Raw genomic sequence first — 15548 nt, 5'->3', positions numbered from 1 at the left:
AGTTACTAATGCACATACTTTTGACTCAAAACTACATTTCAGGAGTGCATATAGAGATATATTCTCAGGCATGTGAATTTATGGTTACTACAAGGTTACTCTTTGTAACAATCTTTGCAATAGCAAAGTACTGAAAATAATACTGTTAATCAATAGTGTACCAGTTCAATCACTTATGGCTCATCTTTTGAGTGGAATACTTTGCACACATGAAGCAAAAAAGGTGTGAAACTCTAGCATGTAGAACATGTGTCAGGTATGGATGTTACTTAGGAAGGGAAGCTATTGATCCTTTTATTGTCCCGTTGTTCATCTTACAAAACAAGATGAAAAATTGGTTTTTTGATTTTCTTTTCTATGAGCCTACCATTTTCTATAATTCCTTTATTCCATGAAGATAAATTATGGAGGAGGCTCAGCAAATTCTTTCCAAAATGTGTTTAGTCAGGCAATTGTCCGACAAAAGAGATCCACCAGGAAAAGGGGTCCTGCGATCAAACAGGTTCGACAAGCACTGAGTACATTTTCCGTGCCAGGATACTCGTGATGCACCGACGTACTTCCAGTTATTTATGTAAGAAAGTCACTTTTTGCTTTTAAGCTGAATACCTATTAATGGTTCATGGAAAATAATATTCAAAATGCTGGTTTCGAGGAACAGGCCTCTGTTAAATTTCCCAGATTTTACCATCATGTTTTGATAGGCATAACAATTGAGCAACAGTTTCATAGATACATATTTTTAAAAGAAACAATGGCATGTTTCAGTTATATTTACAACCAAGTAAAGATTGTGGGACTTAGATGTTCTGGTTATAAATTTGATTATCAACTTCATGGTATTTTTAGGACAGTATTGTTACATTGAAAGAATATCATTCTAATGTAAATTTTCTGTTGGTTGATATAATTTTTATCTATTTTGTTTACAACTGTGTCCTCAACTCCTAGAACAGTGCCTGGCATACAGTAGGTTGTTAATAAGTATTTGTTAGGTGAATAAATGACAGCATGAACAGACTACACTAATAAACATAGTCATACACAAATTATCTAAGAATTAAGTATACAAAACATCAAAACTCTTCACAGAATTCATGCTACCTCAAAGGGAGAGTGTTGTAAACATTATGTTTGTTATATAGGCTTTTTTAAAGTCATACATGACATTTAGTAAGGTCTAGACATTAGAAAGCCACATGTATTGCACTTAGTGAGCAAATGTTAAATAACTGTTTTCTTCTGGCTGCACCCCAATCTGCAACAATACTTACTTAGCACCTTGGGACTGACCTGGCTTGAGTTTGTCAGTATCTAAAACCGTGAAAACGTGTCAGAGTTGGGATCACATCAAAGTCAGACGGTGCCCAAGCAGCTTAGCGTATCACTGTCAAATGCCAGTATGAGGGTTTGCTGAATCATCCTGGCACCCTTCAGGGCGCAGGAAAATATTATACCATCTCCCTAGCCCGCAGTCATCCCCGCAGAAAACCACACTTGGGCAAATTAAATTATATGGCTGTTTTAGTCGTGAAATATTTACTGACTGTCTGCTAGTTTCCCAACGGAATGCTGGGCATTAAATCAGTCCATATAGGCTCTCTAATAACAACAACAGAGTTTCATGAGTGGCTACTACGTGCTGAGAGTTGTGCAAGAACTTTACATGATATCTCATTCAACCTCACAGCAAACTCTGAGAACCCTACCTCCTCTTGGTGTCACATTTGACAAATGAGGGCACCAGGCACACAGAAGCTATGTAGCTTGACCATGGCCACACAGCTAGCAAAGGATGGCGAGGTGACTAACTGCTAAGGGTATGATCTTAATCTCTGAGCAACAGTGGAGTCTGCCCTCCTTAAAAGGAAGCCTATGCATCAACATTTTTACATGAGGAGAGCTGAAATTTGTTAGCATCTTCTGTGCACAGGTCTGATGTTTTATATTTTTTGTGTGATATCTCATTCAGTAGACCTACACAGTGAAGCAGTAGAGGGCAGGAATTAGGAGCACTAGATCAGTCACCTTAACTCTTGGGTTCAAATCCCAGCTCTGCTACCTACTAGCTGTTTCCATGAGCAAGTGATTTCACTTCTCTGTGCCGCAGTTTCCTCCCCTGTGAAAGGGGAAAGTACATAGCTTATAGAATCAGTTGATATTAAATGAGTTGATATATAAGCAAAATACCATGGTTAGCACATAGTAAGCACTACATGTTGTAACTATTCTTTTTAAATTTAAGTAAAACATAGTTTAAATAAACAACTAAAAACACTTTTTTAAAAAATCATGGAGGTAAACAGAAGGATTGGAGGAAAGCAAAAATTAACTGCTTTGCCTACCCCCCACCATAAGGGGTGACAGAGCCAGTGTCCTCACCGCCCAGCATGACCTGGATGGGGTGTCTCTGAGCCTCAGGATGCTTCTGGTCTCCAATTCATCATCCTTCTGAGAATTTCCAGCCACTTTGCCTCAAGCTATCTCAGAATCTAGGGCTACTGCTTAGTCTTCTGGGAAGAACTTTGGCCCAGGACCCACCCATCCATTCTATTATTTCTGAAAACAGGGCTTTGGCTAGGTTCATAGCCTCATATAAACATCTGGGAACAGGAAAGGTGGCTAAGTAAGAAGAATTGAGCTTACAAAGTTTTAAGTGAAATATATTACAATTGCCACAGATTAAAATGGGCATACACCAGCAAAAGAAGCTGTTATCAATCTTAAAACATTGCAGTTTCCTATATCTATCTACCTATCTATCTATCTCCTAAAAAAAACTTTTTGAAAAGATGATCATCAAGATTGTGTTTCTGAGTTATTAGTTCTGTTCTTTTTCTGGAAGAGTCTGCTAAATGATTGCACATTTAAAGGATACAATTTCAAAACCTCACTACTTTAAAGTACTTCATTAGTCTCAGTTATAGTAACAATTTTAGCTCACCACTGTTCTGGCTGCAGAACTCCAGATGACCTACAGCGAAGTTAAGAGGTCTTACAAGTCAAAGTCATTAGTCTGGCCAGTGTTAGCACCATCCCCAGCTAAAAGTTCCAAGGCTGTTATTTGACCCTTGCTGCCTCTTCCCACTGTTCTGTGCAACAGCCCAGGTTTCTGGCCCTAAACTAAGCCTGTCAATGTACAATGCATAATAACCTGTCCATAGAGTTACTACACTCCAAGTTGTTGCTGATCAATTCAGAAATAAGTACTGTTGATTGACTGAAACGTTTACTGCTTTGCTAATTTCTGTATATGCCAGCCTCACCCTGCCTTGACCTCACTTGTTGTTTGGGGGTGGGGAGCTCTGTAATTTCTAAAGTATATTGCTATAAATTCTGGGACGATGTAAAAGCATTTGGCGGTGAGAAGGACCTCTGTAAGAAATGTCTTAGTATATTATTGATGAAACAGGAACAAATATCTATTTTGTTACAGTGTGTTAGATTTTATAACTATATATATATTTTATAACAATGTAGTTTTTGACAAAATTTAACCTAAGTTAATATTGTTTATAACAAAACGTTATTTTTTATAGTTTGTTTCTCAACATAGCTTAAAGAAAATACTGGCACGCATGCAGACTTTATTGGGAAGCCTGACTCCATCTCACCCGACCTGGACTAGCGTATAAGGATAAACACCACAGAGTAGACACGTTCCTAGTAAGTAGGCCGTATGTACCTAAATCACTCCCAGTTGATTAAAGAGGCACTTAATACATACTTTTGGGTGGTAAAGTGTTTATGTCAAATCATTATGTAAAATTAGTGCCAACCTTCTACTTCAATAGTAAAATATTCAATCTTCAATCCTTTTAGCAAAGAAAAAAATTACATTTTTTAGATGAACAGTACAATTTTTTTACATTAGAAACTGATTGCAAAGTTAAATATTGTTTTAAAACAGAATCAATAAAAATATGTTTTATTTCTGCATAGGCCTACAACTGGTCAATAGAATTCTACTGGTTATTGTGCTACCGAGTACTGGGTGTCTCTGCCCTGTGCATTGTGGCCTCTGTGGATGCGACCCTGAGCCTGCTGAGGGTCGCACCAAGTTTGCGTGCAAAATTACCAAGTCTCCAGTAGTTACGGTTTATCTCCACATGCTTTTTAACATTTTGTAGTGGAGAAAGTATTTGCTAGAAGTAATGCTCATCAAAATATTACTTGTCAGAATGTTCTTTACACAGTTTTTTTTTTCTCGAAGTATATTACTGTGTTCCATAAATAACAGTGTTAAATATTGCAGCATCCCTGGGAGGTAGTCAAGTGGGAATATTATACTCTTTTTTTTTTATATAGTGTGGGGAAGCTAAAGCCTCTCCTGGTTTACCATACTGCGCTAGCCACACTCATTTCTGGGCTTTCAGAGGAGTTTGTCTTCCCTATAGGTTTGTGAGCTCTAAGCTGACTGAGACTATATTTTAATTACCTTTTCAAATAATATTTGTTAAAGCTTGTCTTGGCAGAAAGCTTAGAAAGTACAACATAAAGAATAAAAATTTGTCAGCAATTCTACTACAAAATTTTGGTATCTAAAAGCCTTTTATTATGCTTATATTTAGTGTGTTCTGAACATTATTCCACATTGAGTCACCTGTATAGCATGTTCAATGTAGGTTCTGATTCGACAGGTCTAAGGTGGAGCCTGAGAATCTGTATTTCTGTCAAGCTCCCAGGTGATACTGAGCCTGATGGTCCATGCATCACACCTTGAATAGCATGCCCTATGTTAATACCTGCTGCTTTTATATTAGAATGCAGTATAAATGCCTGTGAAATCGTTTCCAAATATATTTTTAGTGGAAATATTTTCTTTATTTAAAATTCTCCTGAAATGGGGAATGGAGGCACTGTTTGGTGGTTACAATAAGCAGAAGAAAATTGTTTTCTGATTCAGGAAAGAACACGTAAGTTTCTTCTGAGCAATGTGCAAAGAAAACTTGTGAGGAGTAACATGGCTGGGGAAGATGGAAACACTTAGAAAAGAAACATTTCAGGCAGCAGAGATTTGAGGGCAACAGGAAAGACAAAAAGGCCCAGAAAGTAGAGTCTGGATAGATGCAGATGTATGACAAGTCAGGAAGACTTGGGAATGGAGAAAACAAACAAAGCTTGCCGGAAGGTTGGGCTTTTTTGCTACTGTGCTCCCTCAATGAAACGTTATCTCCTAGAGCAAATCACTCACGGCATTTGATATGCTGGCTTTCACAGTGGGCGCACTCAATGTTTATCAAAGGGTCATGGTGCTTCAAAGGGATTTTTTAATACTTGTTTTTCTTCTACTTTGTATATAGATTCTTTGATTTAATACAATTCATTTTATCACAGTAAGGAAAGTGGTGTTAGTATAGGTTGTCACCCAGACATAGAAATAATTACTATCAAGCACTAAACTTTGACATAGTTTTTCTGATAAGATTATTCTTGAACTAATATGATTTGCCTCTGAATGAATGAAAGAAAACATACTGCTTAAGCCCATTGAACCACTTAGCTTGCTCTATATATTTATATATGTCTGTAATGTGCTTCAACTAATAAGGACTATAATATCAATTGGAATTGTGTAGATATTTTAGCTACCAGTGTAATAACTAGAAATAAATGAATTTACTCTCTCTTATATTTAATAAGTTCTATTGAGTAGCCACTCTGTAACTGATAAGGTGCTAGGGAAACAGAGATAGAACAGTATAGTCTTCATGTGCACGGTCTAGCAGGGGAAGAGCTGCAGAAATAAACGAAAGCAAAATGTGGTAGCTGCGATGATGTTACGGGTGAGTAAGAGGGGGACTGATCACTCCTACCTGGAAGGAATTACAGGTAATGCAAGAAGGCACAGCAGCTGAGAAGTGAAATGGGGACAACTCTTGTGATTCTGCTGTGTGTTAGGCATTGTGCTAAGGATGGCAGGAAATGAGGTATAATGTGTGAGTTTAATATTTATTCAACAATGTTTATAGAGTACATTATTTTGTATAATGTAACAAGTTATATAATCTCTATTTTCAAAAAGTTTATAGTCTATGATATGACGTACACATGAGTGTGTGTGTGTGTGTGTTAACACAGAGGTATTAAGTGCTAAGTGAACATAGTACAAATAAGTGGTAAACGGGAGAGAGCAGTATGAGCTCAGCTGATCCAGGAGGGTTACAGGGTGGTAGTAGAACCTGACTCGGGCCTAGGTCAGTGGAAAGATGGCTATTTTCACTGGAGAGAGTGACAAGACAAATGCATGGGCATGGGATTATATCACAGGATATTTCAAGTGCAAGAAACAGAAAACCTAAGACAAATTGGCTTAAGCAATAAAAGAAATTTGTCACTCAGAGAACTGAAAAGCGTACAGGCGGGGTTGGCTTTAATGTACGCCATCCAAAGTCTTTGGCTCATTTCCTGGTGGCTCTTTCAGCTCTGCCCTCCTCTGCACCCTACTTTGTTTAGGCCGGTTTCTCCCAGAGTAGCAGAAATGGCTGCAGTATATCAGGAGGCAAGAATTAAGGGTCACAACATTCCAGGAGTAATTTCTGAGAGTCATTCTCACTGGACTGGCTCAGGCTATTTGCTGCTTCTGAACTTGTCCTTGTTCAGACTAGATTAACACTGGTTTCAGCTTCTCAGGAAACACAGGCATCTTCCAAGCAGAAATAAGAGGACTGTGGGGAGGCAGGGCATGGATAGCAGATAGGCAGCCCGTGAGTGGCAGCTCCAGCTTGTGCAGAGGATGTTTTCCTGCCCTCGGGATACATTGTCACCTTTCTTGGTGCCATCATAGCTGAGTGCCATGTTCAAATGACTTGTGAACACTTAACTTGATCATTTGCATTGGGTCTGGCTCCTCTGGTAGAGTCGGGACTTTTCGAGGGCAGGGAAGCATGTCTTGCTCAGCTTCCTACCTCCACCTCCAAGCCGAGAAGGGGCATAGTCGACATTCAATAAATCGCTGCTATTTAGTAAGTCAATGTACAGAAGAACTTTAGTATGACTGTGGTAGGCTCAGAAAGAAAGAGATCCTGAGGTTAAGAGCCCACTGAACACTTGAGGCCTGAGTTGAAAATGGTTTGATCAAGGGCAGCATTTTCCAAAGTGTGTTCCAAGAAATGCTTGTCTCACATGGTGTTCTTGGAAAAAGGAGTTAGTGGTCAAAACAGTTAGGGAATTGCTGCGTTTAGTCCCCCACACATGCTTCTAAAATTTGTCATATGTATTAAGCTGTTGTACACATATTACTTTACATGGAAAAAATGTTTAATATATTGAACCAAACAGTTCTCAAAATTATCTGACATATGCCTGTTCCTCGTGCTTCTCCGTGTAATATCTATTACTGTTTTCTGGAAGGAATGTACTGGTTTCTATAAGGAAATTTATCACTTGTGTCAGTATGAGATGCCAGGAACAGTTCTCCCTGTACCTTGCTAACAGCAAAACTAAGATTGTTCTTGCTTCCCTCATGCACTGTCCAAAGCAGTTGAAGGGGATTCCTGATTTCCATCGGGAATGGTAATGACATGGAGGGGCTCCTGTTCCCAGGCATTCCTCCCCCTAAACTCCCTTCCACTAAAGGTGACTGAAAGGCATTCCTAGCCCCAGCCCCACCCCCACCCCCACAGAGGTAACAGAAAGTGAAGTAAGTCCTGCTGCCTCCCCAGGATCATTGTAGCCCAGGGCAGACCATTAGATATGTGGTGTTAGTAGACTGACTACTTGAACTGATTTAAACCTGCGTAATAACACTGCGACCATCCTGCCTTTTGATTCTCTGCAACTGTGGACAGAGAAAAAAAAATTACTCCTAGACAAAGGTGACTCTAGCTGTATGTGGATAACTCTAAAATAGCTTCTTTGTTATGAATGCTTAAAGTAATAATTAATACAGAAAAGGCAGTTTTCAATTTGTATTGTTGCTCCTTTTAAGGCAGTGAATTTAGATTATAATTTTTATTGTGGAAAATTTTCAAACATAAATAGAAGCAGGAAGGATTGTGTAAGAAAGCATCTTCGTACTCCTCACTCAGCTACCCATCCCTAATAAAGTATACAAGGTCTGTCCAGAAAAAGCCCAGCCACTATTAATATAACAAGAACATTTTGCATGGCATCGATGTAACCTGGCAGCCAAGGAGAGTGGACTGGAATGTGTATATGTGAACAATGACAACCTCACTGTACTAGTCAGTAGGGGCAGTAGACGCTGATGAGTGAGCATGTGTTCTGAGTGGCCACTGCATTCCAAATGACTGAATGAGATGAGCAATGAATCTCCATCAAATTTTGCCTTAAGCTTGAACATTCTCCATGGAAACTGTTCAGGTGATTTGGAAGGTTGCAGCTATGGGCAACTGGTGATTGGCAGCTTCATCACGACAATGCATCCACTCATGACTCACATCTCTTGCAGAGTTTTTTTTTTGACAAAACATCAAGTCGCCCGGGTGACTCAGCCCCCCTACAGCCCAGATTTGGTGCCATTCAACTTCTGGCTTTTCCCAAAACTAAAATCACCTTTGAAAGGTAAGAGATTTCAGTCCATCAATGAGATTCAGGAAAACACAACCGGGCTGATGGTGATTGGGAGAACTGTGTGAGGCCTACTTTGTAGGGGACTGAGGAGTCATTATCCTATGTACAATGTTTCTTGTATCCTCTTCAAAAATTGTCTCTATTGTTCATATTATGTGGCTGGATACCTTTTGGACAGATCTCGTACATATGTGCCCAAGTATCTACAGTTCAAATGGAATATATATAGACATTATCCCACCTAACAGAATTAATAACAATTCCTCAAGCATCTAATATAGTTCATATTCATACTTCCAAACTTATGTCAAAGACACATTTCCACAGTGTGTGTAGTCAAGAAAAATCAAGACCCAAAAAGATGTTCATATATTTGGTTGTTATCTTATATGTGTCCTTCTCAATTTTTAGTCCTTTGCCCTTTTCCACTTTTGTCATTAATTTCTACATTTTTTATTTTAGGCTAGATGTTCCTTCAGGATATTTTTCAGGACTTATTGTTCTAATATAACCAAAGGACATGAAAAAAATCAAAGAGGTAGACCATCTTTTAAAATTTGGGTAGCACATACAAAGTCAGATGAAACTTACAGTTTATTCTTCATGTTCTACATGTCACTTATTTATCTTCCGTGCTTTCTTTGTAGAAAAAATTAAATAAGCTAAGGAAGCATAGTTTCTGAGTAATAATTATATGTTTTAGTTTTATATTTATAATTTATTATTCCTGTAGGTGAGACAGGACTCCACCAAAAATCTACTGATTCCTGAACATAACAGTGACTATTTTCCATTAAATGAGTCAAAACTTCGTGTTCTCAAAAGGTTTGCCTATATCCATCTAGATTTCTTAATTTATTTTATATCATTCACATTACATTATCCACATATGTTTCATCTTTCATATGCCATGATTGGGAAAAAAACTTACAAAACAAAACCTAACGATGATTTTCAGAAGTAGGATCCAGCTGCCTTACGAGTTTTGCTAGTTAGCCCGCTCCCTTTCAGAAAAGCTACATGTTAAATGCATCACTTCATTAGCGAAGACAGGAATTTCTAAGCCTTTATTTAGAAGAGATGAGGAAAAAAAGATAAATTGTGAAGAGAATTAGTAACACAATCTTTCAATTACAGGCATTTCAATTGATTAACTATCAGATGAAGCATTTCCCTAGATTCAGCAAGCCAGTTCAATCTGTCGTGTGCCATATTCTATGTAATTTGTTAAGGCTTTTGGCCTAATCAAGGACACCAGCCACTGAGTATTAGTTTAGGTTTGATTTTTAGGTTGAAATAATTTTACATAGGGAAACCTGTACATTGCATGGTAACTCCACAGCCCAGTTAATCAAAACTCTAACAGTAGCCAAGGGATGGGCCAGAAAGTCTTCAATAGGCACACAAATGATTTGTAAAGATATCTCTGTCATTTTCTTTCTGACTTGTTACAACTGTAGTACTTCTTTATGCTCTGGCCTTTAACGGAATAGTTTCCCTATAAGCCATTTCTTTCTGACATCGGTAAGAAACTTTCTCCTTCTTTTAAGTACAAGTTAATTATGTAATCATGCACCATTACCAGATGCTGATTGGGGGTCTGTCTGGAAAAGAGAGATTGTATACCTGCAGTCTCGTTGCTTAGAACATCTTAAAGCAATTTTGAGTTAAAACCCCTATGCATTCACTGACACAAGCATGAGGGATAAAGCTGTCAGTTTTCTAGCCGCGTGGTATATGCTGTTCTCCAGTGCTGATCTTCATAAAGAACCTGTGTTCCATAAACCATTGAAAGACTAGAATTTAACTGGCTGGCAGAAGAATCACGGCGTCAGTATGTCTTTAAATGGAGGTCAGGGAGAAGTTAAATTACTGACCGAATGGGTAAAAATCTTTCCCCTGACGTATAGCCTAATTTTTTCAGTACATCTCCAGGCAAGATTGTGTGGCTACATTCATTTAAATCATTTTATTTCTGCATTTCACTTCATACTAACAGGAGGACGGGTAAGAAATGACACTGGTGCTCAAAAAGGGCAGTTATATATAGGTAACAGCACCTTCCTTAACACCTACTTTCAGAGCAGAAACCATCTCTCCTGCAGGACCAATAGAACCAATCGTGTTGAATGCATATGTGAGCCGTCCCAGGTTTCATTCATCTCTGCTAGTAGGCATATATCTCAGCCTCCAAATGGGCTCTCACTACATACATGAGGCTTTCTTGCCTTTCTCTTTTTCACAACCAGCAGTTTGTGGGTCATGAAATCCAAAGCCTTTGGCAGGAGGGACTTCACTGGTAGGCTGATGGATTTGGCTGGAAGCCTAGGTTTGGGTCGTGCCCAAAAGAAGGAAGGCTCGAAGGGCTACAGCAGTTTATAGTACATGGAACACAGTAGGCACGTACTGACACAGTGAATGCTTGTTGACTGCCAACTGACTGTATATAGTAACTATAGTGTCATCTTCTAATGATAAGGCAGAGGTGGTATTTTTAAAAAAGAAGAAGAAACTGGATACCTAAAGAGTAGCAGATTACAAAATTTTAGTAAAACTAGGGGTGGCACAAAAATGTGATATCAGTACTCCCACTGGGTTACTAGGGCACAAGGTACTGCAAGAAAAATTCTAGAACTGGAGAGGGTCAAATGGGAGAACTCTCACAGACAAAAGGGCTGTCCTGGGCTCCGTTTCAGCAGATTGAGTTGTGTGCAGAGACAGGAAAATTGTGTCTTCAAGAACTAAGGAGGTGAGACAACAAAAACAAGTTTCTATTAATACATGAACAATTTCACAGGTAGATTACCTTTTCTTCTGTGACATCCCCATTCCATTTTCTGACATTTAATATCAACCTGAACGCTTTATTCTTGGAGTACCACAAAGAAGCACAAAGAAAACACCTGGTCTTTCTACGGCGGAGATGGTCAAAATGATCAAGGCCTATCACCTCTTTGTGACATGCAATGGCAGACACTGCTCACAGTTGCCTGCTTACATGTGCTCAGCCCTTTTTTCTCTTGAGAGAGCCCTGATTTATTGCTGTTGTTCCCTGGCTTGCAATGTGTGTAATGAGAAATCTATTTTCCCCGCCATAGTAGTACCAGGGTACAGTGTGATGAAGCAACAGCCCAGTGGGCAGAGCTTTGGGGAGAACACTCAGGGGGATACAATCGGACAGTGCACACCCTTTGGTGTCCTCCCCTTGGTCCTTCATGGAATATGTGCCCAACACTTGTTGTTGGCTGTGAGGTGGAAGCCAAACTGTCTTGGTCCTTTCAGGCTGCTATTACAAAATACCATAGATGGGGTGGCTCACGAATAGCAGAAATTTATTGCTCACAGTTCTGAGGGCTAGAAGCCCAAGATCAGAGTGCCAACATGGTCAGATTCTCCTGAGAGCCCTCTTCCGGGTTGCACACTGCAAACTTGCTGTATCCTCACATGTTAGAAGTGGAGAGGCCCCAGTGTGGCACCAGTGCCATCCATGAGTGCCCTGTGCTTGTGACTTAATCACTTCCCAAAGGCCCCGCCTCCGAATACCATTCCATCAGTCATTAGGATTCAACATGTAAATTTGGGAGGCAGCGACATTCGGCCTTCAGCACGTGTGTTAAGGAAAATGGCAGGGTGAAAACTAGAGGGAGCTAGCACCCTGGTGGCATTGTAGATTCCTATGCCAGTCCTGGACCACCTGACTCTAACTTTTTATGCTAAAATAAAAGCCTTAATGTATTTAAACCTAGGTTTTAGAAGTTTCTGTCACTTGAAGTCAAACATAATCCTCAAGTGTATTTCATTCATTCATATAATGTATTGCATACATTAGCTCATTAACATTTGATAATAGAAAATTCTCTGGGGTAGGAATTATTATTACAAGACCAAAGTGAATTACCTGTCATCAAATCTTTTTATGTCTTGAATTTTCCTCCCCCTTTTAAATGACAAATTCCATTTCCCCCAAGTCTTTCTAGCCTCTCTTCTTTTCTTAGAGAAAGAAGAAAGTGCACCTCCACGGCCCTTAGCTCAGACTTTCCTCACGTGAACTATTTGCAAAAGCCTCCTCCTTACTCTCTCTACTCTCAGTCTCATTCATGTATTCACACATGCAGCAACTCTCTCGAATGTCAAGTACAACAACGGATCCTGGAGAAAGAGTAATGATATCGATAGATGTGGCTCATGTCATCAAACATCTTGGGTTATTTCTACTTAGCGTCATCAGTGATCCTCCAAAAATGCACATAGGGTCACACTGTTTCCTACTTCAGATCCTAAGATAACTTTCCATTACCTATAGATAAAACTAAAAACTTTTTATTTCATATAAGGTCTTTCAGAACCCTGCAATATGCTAACCTTCCAATCTCATCTTACCAACTTCCATCACCTTTTTCCTCCCAGGTTCCCTATTTTCAAGTTCACTGAACTGCTTGGTAGGTAATGTATTTAAAGTACGTTATGCAAGACTGGCAAAAATAGGCACTTAGAAAATGTGGTGTGCTTTCTTCAGCCCTTCCTCAAACACGCCATACACTTCTACACCTTCTGAGTTTGCATATAATTTTGCCTGAAATTCCCCGTGCATTTCACCTACCAGATCTATTCAAAGTTCAAGATTCAGCTTCAATTCTATGAGCTCTTTAGGTGCCCCGATCCTGTGGAGAGTCAATTATTATGCTTTATACATTCTTTCCACATCCTAGAATAGAGAAGTTTCTAAAAATGTTGAATTACTTATAAGTGCACTTAATTCACCTCAAATAAATTAGATTTTTGGTAGCTGAACATTGGTATTAATGTACTGTTAGAGAGAGCTCAAGGAAGATTCTTTAGAAGTGGCTATATGGGAACTTGATTGTAACAGATTCAGCTCTGCAGTCATCTGAGGTAAAAATAACATCTAACGTAGCAAGTGCAACTTTGCAATACATCGACTAAACTCAATTAATTCATATTTATTAAGCACCTAATGTGTGAATGTAGGTGGAATGACCCACAAAATAGATTGATACAAAGCATGGGTTTTCCTGGGGAGCTGAGAGGGAGGAAAAGGTGTAAATAAAATGAGGCAAGAGAATGGAGAGTATGATGAGAAAATAAGTTATCAGAGTCCTGAGTTTAGATTAGATGTGGAAAAGATGAAAACTGGAAGAGACCTACAAAGCTGGAAGAAAGATCAAGGGATTAAGCATCTAAGTATCTCAGTGCAGTCAAGAGCCAGTGTGGCAGGGTAATGGGCAAACGTGCTAGAAGGAGACTGATGAAGAAATGGGAAATCTTCATTGAAGGTTTCAGTGGCAGAGCAATCCCTGGGAATGAGGACCTCCCTGAGCCGTCGGGTATGGAGCGGAATGAGATTGCCAGTTATTGAGGGGAGGAGGACAAAGCACCATGAGGCTTGAATGTTGAGCTGTAGGGGTAGAAATGAAGAATGTAAGCCCAATGATGGGTTCTCTGTGTTTGTAGATGACCATCTATGGGAGGCATAGAGGGTGGTCAAGCTGAATAGTTTAACTCTCATAAGACAGGCAGTATTTACACAGTGTTGGGGGAGCACTGCTTTGGAACATCCCTGAGGATTCTCTCCCCCTCAATATCACTCACACACAGGTACCAAAGCCTAATACTGAAAGGAGGAATGATTAGTTTTCGCTGCAAGGGCTAAAATAAATTGTATTCTTGGGAGAAAACCAGCTTCAAATCGAATCAAGAAGCTGTAATAAGTCTTCTGTGAAGATGATTAAGATGATGGAATTTTTCTTCATTATGAAATGGGATTTCTTGACAATGCAAAATATTGCAAGTAAGTTGAGCAGTAGTAGGCTGGCAGGTGGAGAGGAAACGCAGAAAGCTATCAGTATAAAATGCAGGAAGAGAATAGAATGCCAGAGGTGTTCTCATTTTAACAAGGATGATGGGTTATGAGGTATCAAGACTTGAAGGAAATGCCGGGAATGAGAGCTTTGAGGACTGGCTCAGGCTGAGTTTCAGGTATGTCCTAGGACAGGGCATGGGAGCCTCCTGTGGCCTTTGTTCTGGGCTCATAAGTGAGCATTGTTGAGAAGTTGTTGTGTCTTTAAAGAAACTCTAACCCTGGTGGATTGGAACTAAAATGACAAAGCTTCCAGGTCCTTAGCTCCTGAAGCCCCCAATAAGGGGGACGACTTAAGCTTTTGAAGGGATATGCTAAGGCCCGGATTGAGGCTCACCTTGGGGATGCTCCTGGCACCACCATTCTGAGGTAGGATCCAGGAAATGGAGGCTCACTCTCCAAGCCATGAAAGATCAGAAAATTCGCTAATTATTGTGTCTGAAACATGGGAAGAACAAAAAATGTTTGTTGAAGAATTAATATGAACTGTAGGTTTTAACTTTCTGTTAGTTTTGATAGCACATTTTCAAGTTGCTTTAAAGCACTACAGGGAATAATTGTCTTTCTGGCTGCCCTGTGTTTGAACCACTTCTCTACCTGAGGGAGTTCCCATTATGTGAATGAGAGTTAGAAACTCGTGCTAGCTCCTTTCTTCCAGCCTCCCTTGCAAGTCAAAAGCATGCATGAGTCCTAAACTCAGCCAATGAGAGCCAACTTCCCAGACTTTTAGCTGGGATCTGGAGTATGGAATGGCATAAAAGTAGTTCTTGGGGTGGGGGCTATGGCAGCAAGATGAATTTCTCAGAGCAGTGTTAGTGGAGGTGGCAATAGCAGCACCCTGTGCTCCGGACTGGTGGCCCCAGCAGTTCAAGCTGCAGCGCACTGTGCTTAGAGGCAGTGGAAGCTGTGTTCTTACCCAGCCAGTTTAAGTGTGATTTTTTCCACTCTTCCTCACTGCACACCCTCTGGTCCTGGTTTTTCAGCCACACATGAATCCCTCCTAGTGTCCTTTCAGTAAATTCAATTTCTTGTTAAATCTGATAGATTTGGATTCTTATTCTAGCAAATAAAAATCCTACTGATATAGATTTTGATGCAGAGGTGGGGTGCTGAAAGTGACAGGGCCTAAAATGAG

General features: G+C 39.7%; 2 long non-coding RNA genes across 2 annotated transcripts in view; both read right to left on the bottom strand.

Moving 5' to 3' along the window:
• Positions 1-15548, bottom strand: part of LOC123480514 (uncharacterized) — a 52121-nt gene that overhangs the window by 26510 nt on the left and 10063 nt on the right. The gene's annotated exons all lie outside the window — the stretch shown is intronic.
• Positions 10499-14853, bottom strand: LOC123480516 (uncharacterized). The gene is made up of 3 exons (XR_006656552.3): positions 14751-14853; positions 13136-13196; positions 10499-11276 (listed from the first exon to the last, which is right to left on the bottom strand). It is a non-coding gene; the product is annotated as an uncharacterized lncRNA (long non-coding RNA).

Source organism: Desmodus rotundus, chromosome 13, assembly GCF_022682495.2.
Source record: "Desmodus rotundus isolate HL8 chromosome 13, HLdesRot8A.1, whole genome shotgun sequence".
Taxonomy (NCBI): Eukaryota; Metazoa; Chordata; class Mammalia; order Chiroptera; family Phyllostomidae; genus Desmodus; species Desmodus rotundus.
The sequence above is the reverse complement of the archived record's forward strand: the minus strand, read 5'-3'. Positions and strand labels throughout refer to the sequence as shown.